The 12,397-nt window shown below is 42.7% G+C and overlaps 1 long non-coding RNA gene across 31 annotated transcripts in view; it reads right to left on the minus strand.

Annotated features, from left to right (window-relative positions):
- Positions 1 to 12,397, minus strand: part of LOC140626990 (uncharacterized) — a 70,468-nt gene that overhangs the window by 17,855 nt on the left and 40,216 nt on the right. For 28 of the 31 annotated variants that reach the window (XR_012025959.1, XR_012025963.1, XR_012025965.1 and 25 more), the window contains 2 exons: positions 9,422 to 9,556; positions 3,046 to 3,255 (listed from right to left, as the gene is read on the minus strand). This is a non-coding gene — a long non-coding RNA (uncharacterized lncRNA). The remainder of the gene's footprint in view (positions 1 to 3,045; positions 3,256 to 9,421; positions 9,557 to 12,397) is intronic. The other 3 variants (XR_012025942.1, XR_012025956.1, XR_012025947.1) reach the window with 3 other exon arrangements.

The following is a 12,397-nucleotide window of genomic DNA, read 5'->3' on the forward strand; positions in this document are numbered from 1 at the left end:
AGAACCTCCAGGAGACAATTAGGGTCAGATGAGGTCTGGATGCAGGTGGAGCCCTCATGATGGGCTTAGTGCCCTGTTAAGAAAGGAAGAGACACCAGGGTTCATCTCTCTACCACGTGAAGATGCAGCTAGAGAAGGCAGCTGTCATGGGCCAGAAAGAGAACCCTCGCCAGAAACCAAGCAGGCTGGCACCTTGATTTCAGACTTCCGGCCTCCAGAAGTATGAGAAATAAGTGTTGCTTAAACCACCCAGTCTATGGTATTTTGCTCCAGCAGCCTGAGCAGACTAATCCAAAAGGTCTGGTGGTCTTTGAGGAATGGTGGTGACCTCTGGATTATGAAAGCAGAAGTCACCCAAGGAGTATCAGAAGAAGGGTCTGGAGAGGGGTTTGACACTGGTGCTGTAGGAGGGCCAGGAAATGATGTGAATTGATTTCTATGAAAATACATCTGGTGCCAATAGGGGAAGATAGAGACCACAACTTAGAAACACGGGAGGAGAGGCCCCGGGAGTGGACCAGGGAAAGGCTGCTTGTTATTTGATGGGGAGGAGTACCCCCACCCACTTCACTACAAATAGTCTTCTATGCAATGGCTATGCGCAGAGCTTGTCAGGTGCCACCAGGACCCTGTGGCCACCTGCATCCATCTGGAGAGAAGTCCTGGGGGATGAGGAAGAGGACCTCAGTTTGCTCTTCAGTGCAGAGACTCAGCTGAAGAGAGCTATAGTGCGTAAGCACAAATCCAGGAAACAGAAGCCATTCTTCTCCCTAGTAAGAAACAGGCCTTCATCTGTGCCAGAAATTCCCAGAACATGGGCATTTTGAGGGATAAGAACAGAAGATGGCATGTGAGGCCTCACAGATCATGCTCCCAATGTGCTATGAAAGCCTATCACCTTGACTTATGCCTTCTGTTTCAGCCTCTGAAACATGCCTGGGGAATTATGTGTAGAAGCCAAGCTTTAGAAGAAGAGCTCAAGATACTCAAGATAAAGGACAGGATGACTAACTGCCCTGATTTGCCCAGGACTATCTTAGTTCTAGCAGAAAAAGTCCCCCATGTTGGAAAGCCCCTCAGCCCCAGGCAAGCCAGGACAGCTGGTCACCCTAAAGAACTATTATAAAATGCTACAAAAAGACTGTGATGCAATATTTATCAAGTTCATAGCAGAGATGATACTTGGTGAAAATGAGGTGATGATTTTTCCTCAATGTAATTTTAGAGTGCCATTCAAAAGAACTCATAATGCACATTTCCTCAAACAAAGCCCAACATGTTGACTAAGAAACCGAGGAAACAGGAAACTCATAACAGTGAGGGTGAACATACTGGGCACTCATCATATGCTAGGCTCTGTTTGGAAAGCTTTACATAAATTAAATCATTTAATCCTCAACAGCTGTATTATAATCATCTGCATTTTGTAGATGAAAAAAATGGAGACAGAGACATCACGTACACAAGAAATGTATACGATGGAACTAGAGTGTAAACAAGGCAGCCTGGGCCCAAAGTCCCTGCTTCCAAACAGCTCCTATGTATAATATTTAACAACTCATGTTTACTGAGCTCCTACTATAAGCCAATCGTTGTTCTAAATATGCTCTCCATAAAACATCTCCTACAACCCTCACAATAGTCTGTTTGGGTCTAGAGAGGTTGTCCACTCTTACAACTAATATCTGCTGAGCTGATGCTTGTTCAAGAATTGTAATATTATATTTTTACAGGTGAAGGACCAAAATAATAGCAGTGAACAGGGACACTGGAAATGAGAGGCAAAAAAAAAAAAAAAAAAAAAAGGAAATGAGAGGCAAGACTCAAGAAACATTTCTGAAGTGAAAACATCAGAACATGGGATTATTTGAACATGGGGAATGTGGAGAGAAAAGTCAAGGATGGCTCTGAGATTTTTTTACTCGAGGGACTAGGTGGATGGTAACCCATCCACCAAAAGCAAGACCAGAACAAGTTCTGCTTGAGGAGGAAGACAATGAGTTTAGATTGGAATGTGTTAAGTTTCAGCTACTAGAGGGCATGGCAAGTAGATGTGGCCAGAAAGTCCTGGAACCATGTCTGGAGCTTAGTCTCGACGGTTGGGAGCTACTGGCCTAGACCTGGTAATCAACATCACAGGTGTAAATAAGATTACCCGGAGAAGAGAACATGACAAATGACAGAGCCCTAAGAAATGTCTACATTTCAGGGGTGGGGAGGAATAGAGGAAAGCCTGCCAAGGAGGTCGTGAAGACTCAAGAGAGGTCAGGGAGAGAACCAGTTCACAAATGGTTGCCTGGAAACCAAGGGAAGGACCAGTGGACCCCATGGGGAAGGTGATGGCTAGAAGGGCCAGTGTTATAGAGGACACACAGGAGGAAGGCTAGAACAGATCATTAAGACCAGGGCCCAGCTTGGGACTGAAGACTGGGCCAGAATGTGATCAGAGAGCAGCAAGGGAAACTGATTCCAGCTCAGCCCGCTCCTAACCTTGGTCTCCTTAACATGCCTCAACCAGTAATAAAATCAAACTCAAAGCTCAGGGTTAAGCTCTAGGTGTGTCCCTGGGGAGTTGGGGGGCAAGGGGTAAGTTCCAGCTGCTGAGTCTGAAATCTAAAGGGGTGGAGGGGAAACTAGGCCAATAGGCTATTGCAGTTGACATATTTATTTATTCTCAGGTGCTTTTGCAGAAGATTAGCCCTAAAGAGCCACAAAAACAAGACCCAACACAAAAGCAAATAGTTTTTTTTTTTTTCTAAAATCCTTTCCTTCTGTAGCAAAAGAAGAGAAAAAGAGAAAATAGTTCTTCTCCTTTTTTTTTTATTTTTTTATTTTTTACTTCTTCAGTCTTTTTATTAGGTCAGTGAGAAAGTAATTCAGCCCAACACAACATTCCCTGGGCCAGGTTTATGGCCGCCTGACCCCTGACCCCTGACCCCCGGCTGAGAATGCCGGAGCCTTATTAATATCAGCAAAGTATGCGTGAAGACACAAGCTTTCCAAGGGTCTCGTTTCGTTGCCAAACCCAAGGCGCTCACCACTGACCTTGAGGCTATGCAAGATATTTCTCCCTTCAGGATGACAGAGAAAAGACAAGGCAAGCCAGGACAGGGTTCCGGATGGAAACCATCGCCTTCCCGCGAAGGAGCTCTGTTTTTAATCCACCCTGGGGATAAAAATCTGGAAGTGAAGAGCTGAGCTGAGGGGAGATGTGGATGCAAATCTGACACTCATTCAACTCTAGGCAATTCAGCTCTGGAAGAAAAAACATGTATGTGGAATCAGATGTTTGACCTTTTTATGGGAGTTGCCCATTATTTATGTCCGCACCCTCTAACTGGTGTTGCCTGGGTATTCCTTATGCTCTGGAGCCAGGCGCAGTACCTAAGCCTGTGTGATCATCCAAGCTTTACGAGGTCTCCCCACCAGCCCACCGCACTTCATTTTTCACGTAGCAAAGGGATCAAGCAAAGCATTCCAGCGGGGAGAGGCGCGGCCCAGGCCTACCCACGCTGTCTCCCCCCGGGCTGATAAACTCCCATCATAAATTCTGCTGCGACTCGAGGCTTCGACCTGTTGCTATCAGTACGCTTTTCTCTTGGCAAGACACCAGCCCTGTCCCATGAGAGAAATCCATTCTTTTCAGGGGCCTAGAGGCTTCCCGGGGGCAGGTGAGGGAGTAAGAGAAGCCTCTCCCCAGCGCAGGGTAAATCATCCCACGTTGCTGTTTGCAATCCTCAAGCTAACATCTCATTCTGGCTCTTTCCTGGGTCTCATCAGCGTTTCTGCCAGAGTGACGTGGTGCTTTCCAGACTTCCACTCCACCATCCCCCACCGCCCTTCCCAGCTGTTGTCAAAGCAACAGCCTAATTCACTGGGAAGTTCGAAGAGGAGGGATGAGCTAGGAGAAAAATGGACTGAGATAAGAAAAGCGCTCGGCCCTCGTAGCACACATCACCAGAATACTGAGCTATTCCTTCACTCTGGCTCTTGGACCTAGAAGTTTAGAATTCACTCCCTTTGGCTTCAACAGGCCGTCGGGTCTGGACCATGAGAGAAATGCTAGGATCTCGAGGACACTCGTTTGCACGTCATGGACCACCTGTGTGCTTTCGTCCAAAGACCTTGACCCAGCTTGACCTGTGGGGTCCTATTTAGTGACCCCACCGACATTAGACAAAGAGGCCACCAGAGCCCTTAGGCTGCTCTGGCAGAGCACGAAACCTCTGAGCTCCTGTGTTTAATCTCAGCTCTTTCCAATCCCAACCATTTTTCCCAAACAAATCACTTTTTCTGGTCATGTCAGCAACTACTTTTGCATGATTGAGTGGATCCGCCATATAGATGAGCCAGCTTGGCGGTGGGGGCTGCCAAAAGAAAAACCCCAATTGATCTGGTGTTTTTCATCTTATTGACAAGAACTTAATTCAGTCAAGCTGCACTTCATCTTGGCAAAGTTTCAAACCTCAGGAGAAGGGGAATCACGATGCCACCTATCGCAACGGGAAAAGTGGGTCTCGAGGCCACGTTGATGAGTGTGTCTGTAGCAACTTTCGAAAATAACCCACTTAAATGTGGCAACAGTGATCCTCAGTCTTTGGAGAGAGTTTATAACATCAAATAGCCATTTGGCTCTTTCTGGATGCCCTCCTCTCCACCACCACCCAGTGCATGGTTTTAGAAAATCTGGCGAAGCTAGAATTTCTTTTAAAATATTTAAAGTTAATTTTAGGTGATTTTACTTTCTGATTTTTTGGGTGAATTTTGCAATACATGTGTGTTCCCTCAGATACTTAGGGTTTCTCCCAAAAAAACAATCAAGGAATCCATTCTCTGTCCCACAGGTCAAAAACTGATCTTACCAATGCTGAAAGGGAAAGGGTTTTGTTGTTTTTTGTTTTTTGTTTTTTTTTTCATAATTCGGGGCTATCTCTAGGGCAACGTACATAAGCTGTGAAGACAGGGCTTTGAACCTGTCCTGTGTTCTGCTCTATCCCAGGAACTCCAGCCTCCAACTACTCCTCAGAGAAAGCTGCATGAGAGGACTTCACAGGTTCTCACGGAAAGAGGGGTTAGAGAGAGAAATTCTCCCATTCTTCTAGGACAGAATGTCTTCAGATAATACTGGCTAACATTATTGAGCAGCTATTATGTGCCAGGCACTACTCTAAGTATATTCACAAATTTAATCCTTAAAACAACTTTCTGAAGGTGGTACTATAATTCTCTCCAGATACTTACAGTTAGAAAAGCACAAAGAGATCAAGCAATTTTCCCAGTCACACAGCTAATAAGTGGTTGTACCAGGATTCCAGCAAAGGAAATAAAGAGTCCAGAGTTCATGCTCTTAACTTCTATCTCCCAACATCCCAACAGCTCTCAAACCTAAGAATCAACTGGAAGGCTTACTAAAATACAGATTTCTAGGCCACACACCCAGAGTTTCTGATTCAGTGGCTCTGGGTGAGGCCTGAAATCTTCATTTCCAGCACATTCCCCAGGAACGGTCATGATGCTGGACCACACATTGAGAATCACTGGTTATGCTTTTAACCCCTAGAGAAAACTCTTGGTAGAACTGTTTTCTTCCCCACGTACTGCTCCAATCCAGAAAACAACAACAAAAAAAAGTTGAAAAGTTCAATGAAAGCATTAGTTATACTGAGTAATTTCATGAGATCAATTGACCAGCCAGTGTTTTGGGTGGCCTTGATGATTTCTCAGACTGTATCATGCTAAGTCATACCTGGGGGGCTTCCAGAAGCAAAGCCACAGCCTTCTCTGTGGAGCTTCTCTGGGCCACTGACTGGACGTGCAGAAGATGACCAGAGAGCCTGAACCCGCTTCTCTCTTCTATCTCTACACACTCCTTTGTTGATAACACATTATTCCTAAGCCATGAGTATTACCAAACTGAAATGAATCTCACCTGTTTGTTAAAACTTCCTCCTGTAGAAACCCAGTAGGTTCTGAGTCTTATGGTTTTTGAGAAGGTCGCTCCATCATTAGGAAGGAATACAGCATCATGTGGCCCACCATGCACACCATGTTCTCCACAACAGCCCCACCCAAAATAGAACAATGTTTCACAGAGAATATATTAGAAATACCCTCAAAGGATATTTCAGGTTATAATAGTCCACAAACTATGGACCTCACACTCTCCCATGTTGAGGTAAATGCCTCATCCCCAGTAGGTTTGCAATAAATACTTGAAAATTAAGAACACTTTTAGCAGTTTGGCTCTTCACTTTCTATACTGAAGTATATACATGAAGAACTAAACTGCACTTCTTTCCAAATACCCAATAATTCTGATACTTTTGCCACTGCCCTTCTAACTTTTAGTTTTATATGTTTTAAGTAGGTTCCACACCCAACATAGGACTTGAACTCATGACCCTCAGGTTAAGAGTCTTATGCTGTACCGACTGAGCCAGCCAGGCACCCCTTGCCACTGCCCTTCTCTCCAACTTAATTAAGTCACATTTAATTTTCTAATGCTTGAAGACAATTTTCACATCATAATGGTGAAAGTCGTTGCACATTTTCTTTAAAAAAATGAAGTCCAGTTTTTCTTAAAATATCATTCTTAAAAGATTCATTAATCACTCCCATCAAATAATCCACTGATCTTAATCTATGACACTTTCTATTCTGACATTTTTCAGTACCATTTATAACATTATGAAAATCACTTAGACCAAATGTCAGAAGGCTGAAATTCTAATCCTGTCCCCGTAACTTAGTAGCTGTGTGGCTCACCTCCTCTCAACTTTGGTTTTCTCATGTGTTAAATGGGAGAAAAGAAAATTCACCATGTAAATACTCTCATGTATTAAGGAAGGAATAAAAAAGCCTTAAGGAACACTTGTTGGAATTTGAAGTGAATTACAATAAATTCATTTGATTGATTATAATTATGATCATGATCCTAACTAATAGTCATTGACTCATACTCCCTCAGAAGTACTGATGCATTTCTGTGGAATAACAGGTGTGTGCTCCCCACTTGTGGCCACTGGAGCCATATGGAAACAGGGACAGACTCATACCAAGGGCTAGTGAGAAGGGAAGAGTGCTTCAGCACAGCTCAGCCAAGGTTGCTCAGATCCAGAGAGTGAATTCAACGAACATGTCTACACCAGTCATTGCCCACCCCACCCCCCGAGACCTGGTGGATACCAGAGCCAGGGTACAAAGAAAACAGGGTTGGAGAATTAGAGGCATAAAGACAAAACCATTGAGTTGACGTGGGAAGACAGGAGATAGTCTGAAGACGCTCAGGCAGTGGCAAGTGCATGTCCACAACTCTGCTTTTAATACTGAGGGCAGCCAAGTCCGTTTAAATGGACAGGAGCCAGTCACACAAATACTCTTACTCAGCTTACCTTACAATCAGTGATGTATGCTTGCAAGCCTACCAAGAAATATGGAAGTACTAACAGGCCGGCCCACATTTCAGATTTGAACTCACCAAGCCAGTGTCCTTACCCAGGCCCTCAAATCTCAGGGTGAAGAAGAGATTGAAAGAGATTTGTTACTACGAATAGTTAATGCACTAATGTTTGAAAATGCCTTACTTATTTATACACATGCTTCTCTTATTTGTATAAATTAGAACAGGGTGGAGAGTTTACCCCTAGGATAACCCCTCTCTCTCATTCACTGGTATACTAATGTGTTTCTTGAATTAAAAAGAAAAAATGGGGTAACACTTAGTGTTCTGAGAAATGCATGTAATCTGAGGGTTGCCCATGAGAGTGTGCCATGTGACATTAGAGCACGTTCAATATAGGGAGAAATGGTTGAACCACCACTAGAACCAAGCCAGCTGAGTAGCCTTGTGGAGGTGACACCAAGAGCTGGCATGGAATCACTGTTGAAGACCTGTTATATATTTCAGAGACTCTGGGTAGAGTACCAGTACCCAAAGGCTCTATGCTTAGAATGGCAAAGAGCAGAATCTGGCTTATTATACATGATCTTCCATAACCCCGATCCATCTTGATGATCATAAAACTCTCATCCTGAAAGAGCTCAAATTCATAATTTGGGTTCACTCATTTGGAGTTTTTTTTTATAACAGTAGTAGTCAGATGCTGATTGCCAGAATATAAAAGCATTTAATCCAATTCTCTTTTTGAATGACTCATTTCCAATTTACGTGCTAATAACTTGTGATGGTCAGTCTCCAAGATGGCACCGAGTGATCCCCATCTCCTGCTATGCACACCCTTGTGCAGTCTTTCCACACTGCATCAGAGTTTCTTGGTGTGGTCAATAAAATATGGCATAAGTGATGATGTAGGACTATGCCAGGTCATGAAAGACATTGCTGTTTCTGCCTCGCTCTCTGGGAGAAGCTAGTTGTCATGTGGTGAGGATACTCAGTCTCATAGTAAGTTTCACTAGAAAGGGGACCAAGGCACCAGTTTTCCAGCCATGTGGGTGCGCGATCTTGGAAGCAGGTCGCCAGCCCCAGGCAAGCCCTCAGAGGACTGTAGACTCAGCTGACAGCTTGACTGCAGTCTTGTGACAGTCCCTGAGCCAGAACCACTTGGCTAATCCATTTCCAGAAACTACATAAAATAATAAATTTTTATTGTTATTACTTTAAGCCATTAAGTTTTGGGATAATTTGCTATGTAGCAATAGAAAACAAATACATAACTGATGTGCTAATAACAAATTACTTTTTATCATTCATTCAAATCAGATACTCAAGGATTTTTATTTTCCAAAACTTTCTTATAAAATTTAATAAAGATGTTGCTAATTCTCTATACATATGTAATGCAAATGATTTTCAGGTTTTATTGTACATATGTGAATCTGTTTCTTACTTTGACCAGTTGGTAATATTTATTTGGGATTAGGGTCTATTCTCTATTGGTGACCCCTCAGAAGTCATCTAAAATCTGGCCCGTTGTAGGTTTGTGTATATTTTATAACAATGTCCAGTGTGCTAGTTGGGACATGACTTAATAAGTTATTTGTGCTTGTTTAAAAAGCCACAAAGTCTTATCAAAAGAATTTTGTCGTGGCACCTGGGTGGCTCAGTGGTTGAGCATCTGCCTTCGGCTCAGGGAATGGTCCCAGGATCTGGGATAGAGTCCCACATCGGGCTTCCTGCATGGAGCCTGCTTCTCCCTCTGCCTGTGTCTCTGCCTCTCTCTCTGTGTCTCTCATGAGTAAATAAAATCTTTTTAAACATTTAAAAAAAGAATTTTGTCATATCAAAATAATTTCTTTGTCGCCCCTGAATTTGGCAATAAGGTTTTATGATACCAAGAAAGAATGGGAGCATGGGTGACCTCTGAGGATTTTTCCCACTCTAATATAGAGCAAAAGATTTCACAATTCTTCTTCTCTAGCAAAAATCAAGAGACAGAAAACCTAAAACCCAATTAATTCTCACCACAGGAAAGGTGTGAACCACAAGCATTGTCAAGAGAAAATTTTTCTGCTTAGTCCAATGCATCATCCTAAAGGACCTCAGACTCCATTTCCTAGGGCGTCATGTGTGTTCTGAGAACATCTGACACAGCAACATCTGGGAATCAACGAAAAAACATATTCCAAAGTCAATATAAGGCCTGTTTACATTGTTGCCATCCTGAATTATATGTTCCCCTTTAATTAGTGCAAATAATCAAAAGCTAGCAATATTTACAAAAGTCTTAGTTATGATTTATTTTCCTCAAGAATTATACCCACCCATTGCAGATTGGGAAATGAAAGAAATCAGACTCTAATCAAGATTGTAGCCTCAAGGCCAAAAACAAAACAAAAAAAAAGAAGGCCATCCAGAGGATATTTCCCAAACCTCCCAGCATGGGTTTTTCCCCCTCAAATACTTCTAGTGCGCCTTATTTTCTGATAAGAATTTCTTTACTTTTCATTCTTCTACCTCCAGAAAGCCATCCTGATACCTAGACTGTGAAGTTCCCCTCCTCTAAGCGCTCCCTCCATACAACAAACATTTTTAAAGGCTCTGTTCCTGTTTAACTAGTTTTAAGCCCCTAGTGCTTAGCAGAGCCTGACACATAGTAGGAGCAAATAATATGTATTGACTAAAGTGCATATTGAACCCATGATTTTTTTTAATATTTTATTTATTTTAAAAGGAGAGCACAAGTGTGTGTGCATGTGAGTGGGGGGAGGAGCAGAGGGAGAGGATCTTCAAGCAGACTCTGTGCTGAGCATAGACCTCCCTGAGGGGCTTCACCCCACAACCCATGAGATCATGACCCAAGCTGAGCCAAGAGTTGGATGCTCAACCAACTGAGCCACCCAGACACCCCATGGACCCATGATTTTCATATAACATTTTGCTCTTCCTCATATTGTTTATTAGACAATTTCTTTTTAGTCATTTTTTCTCTGCCAACCTTCCTTTATAGCTCTCATTCTGAAAGCCTACATTTTGCTAGGTTTCTATCAATTGAAGGCAAAAAATGAGACAAAAATCTCCACATGTTCACCTGGACTGTAAGACTATTATAATTAAAAAAAAAAAACTACCATGCAACTTTACATCCCCTATGATGGCTATAAGCAAAAACAGAAAATAGCAAAGGTTAGTAAAGATGCAGAGAAATTAGAACCCGGTGCACATATAAAATGGCTCAGCCAGTGTGGGAAATCAATTTGGTGATTCCTCAAAAAATTAAACACAAAAGTACATGACCCAACAAATCCACTCCTACTTACATACCCAAAAGCACCAAAAACATGTTGTTCAAACAAAACCTTGTACACAAGTGTTCATAGTAGCACTGTTCACAATAGCCAAAAGGTGGGAATAACCCAAATGTCCATTAACTAATGAATGAATTGATAACATGTGGTATCTCGATGCAATAGAATGTTATTTGGCCATAAAAAGGAATGAAGTTGTGATATATTCCATAGTGTGGAGAAGCCTTGAAAATGGTTTGCTAAGAGACAGAAGCCAGTAACAAAAGATCACATATCACATAATTTGATTTATATGAAATGTCTAGAACAGGCAAATCTATAGCAAAAGAAAGTAGATTAGTGGAGGGGTGCCTGGGTGGCTCAGTCAATTAAGCATCTGATTCATGATGTTGGTTAGGTCATGATTTTGGGGTCTTGAAATTGAGCCCTGCGTAGGGTTCCATGTTCAACACAGAGTCAACTTGTCCCTCTCCCTCTGCTCCTCACCCCCTCCCAAAATAAATAAATAAAATATTTGAAAAAGCAAATAAAGTAGACTAGTGGTTACTTAGGACTGGGCAAAGATAAAACGATAGATGGATGGCTAAAGGGTAAGGGGTTTCTCTTTGTGTCGATGAAAATGTTCTAAAATTGTCGGTAGTTGCACATTTTCTGTGAATATAGTAAAAACCATTAAATTGCACAATAAATAAGTGGATTGTATGGCATGTGATTATAATTCAATAAAGTTACTCATAAAAAAACCCTACCAGGTGGCATAAGGAAATTCACTGAGGTGTTGGAATTGTTCTATGTTCTGTTTGTGGTGGTAGCAAGACTGTGCATGTATTAAAGTCCATAGAGGGATCCCTGGGTGGCGCAACGGTTTAGCGCCTGCCTTTGGCCCAGGGCGCGATCCTGGAGACCCGGGATCGAATCCCATATCGGGCTCCCGGTGCATGGAGCCTGCTTCTCCCTCTGCCTATGTCTCCGCCTCTCTCTCTCTTTCTCTGTGACTATCATAAATAAATAAAAATTAAAAAAAAATAAATAAATAAAGTCCATAGAACTTTATACTCCAAAACGGTGAATTGAAACGCACTATAAATTTAAAGCCACCATAGGCTTAGTTGGAATTATGAGCTGGGATCCACGGTCAGCTTGAGTTGAGGCTGGTTTATCTAATTAAAAAGTCCTGTATGTATGCAGAGAACACTCAAAGAGCCAAGCCTGAACCTAGTTCGTGAGGCTACACTCTGCAGCTGAAATCCAGACCATACGAAATCACTTCAGAGAGATCATCACCCATGTAGTCTTGTCTACACTTCATGCTTCAGGTAGAGTTGTTGATTCAGTGGTCCAAGTTTTCCTGTCAGGTCCCAGAAGCCCCTAGTGATTCTTTGAATTCTCCATTTCACATGTACCAGGTAAAGAATTTGGTCCCAAAGTGGAGGAGGACAGGTGGTGAAGGAATGAAACCAGGTCACCGTTAAAATCCTATGACCCTCTCATGGGTACTAGAGAAGCCTGGTACCCTAACCATCGAAATACCTGCTAAGCCCTTGCAGTCAGTCCCCTTGCAGCTAGCTCCAGTCCTCAGAGATTGTGACTGAAGAGCGACACACTCTATGGTAGGGAACACGTGCATGCACCCGAATGTACCATGCTGCACAGCATCCACAGGCATGAAGCCCCTTGAGAAGGGACCACCTGT

This window comes from Canis lupus, chromosome 38, assembly GCF_048164855.1.
Source record: "Canis lupus baileyi chromosome 38, mCanLup2.hap1, whole genome shotgun sequence".
NCBI classification, from domain to species: domain Eukaryota; kingdom Metazoa; phylum Chordata; class Mammalia; order Carnivora; family Canidae; genus Canis; species Canis lupus.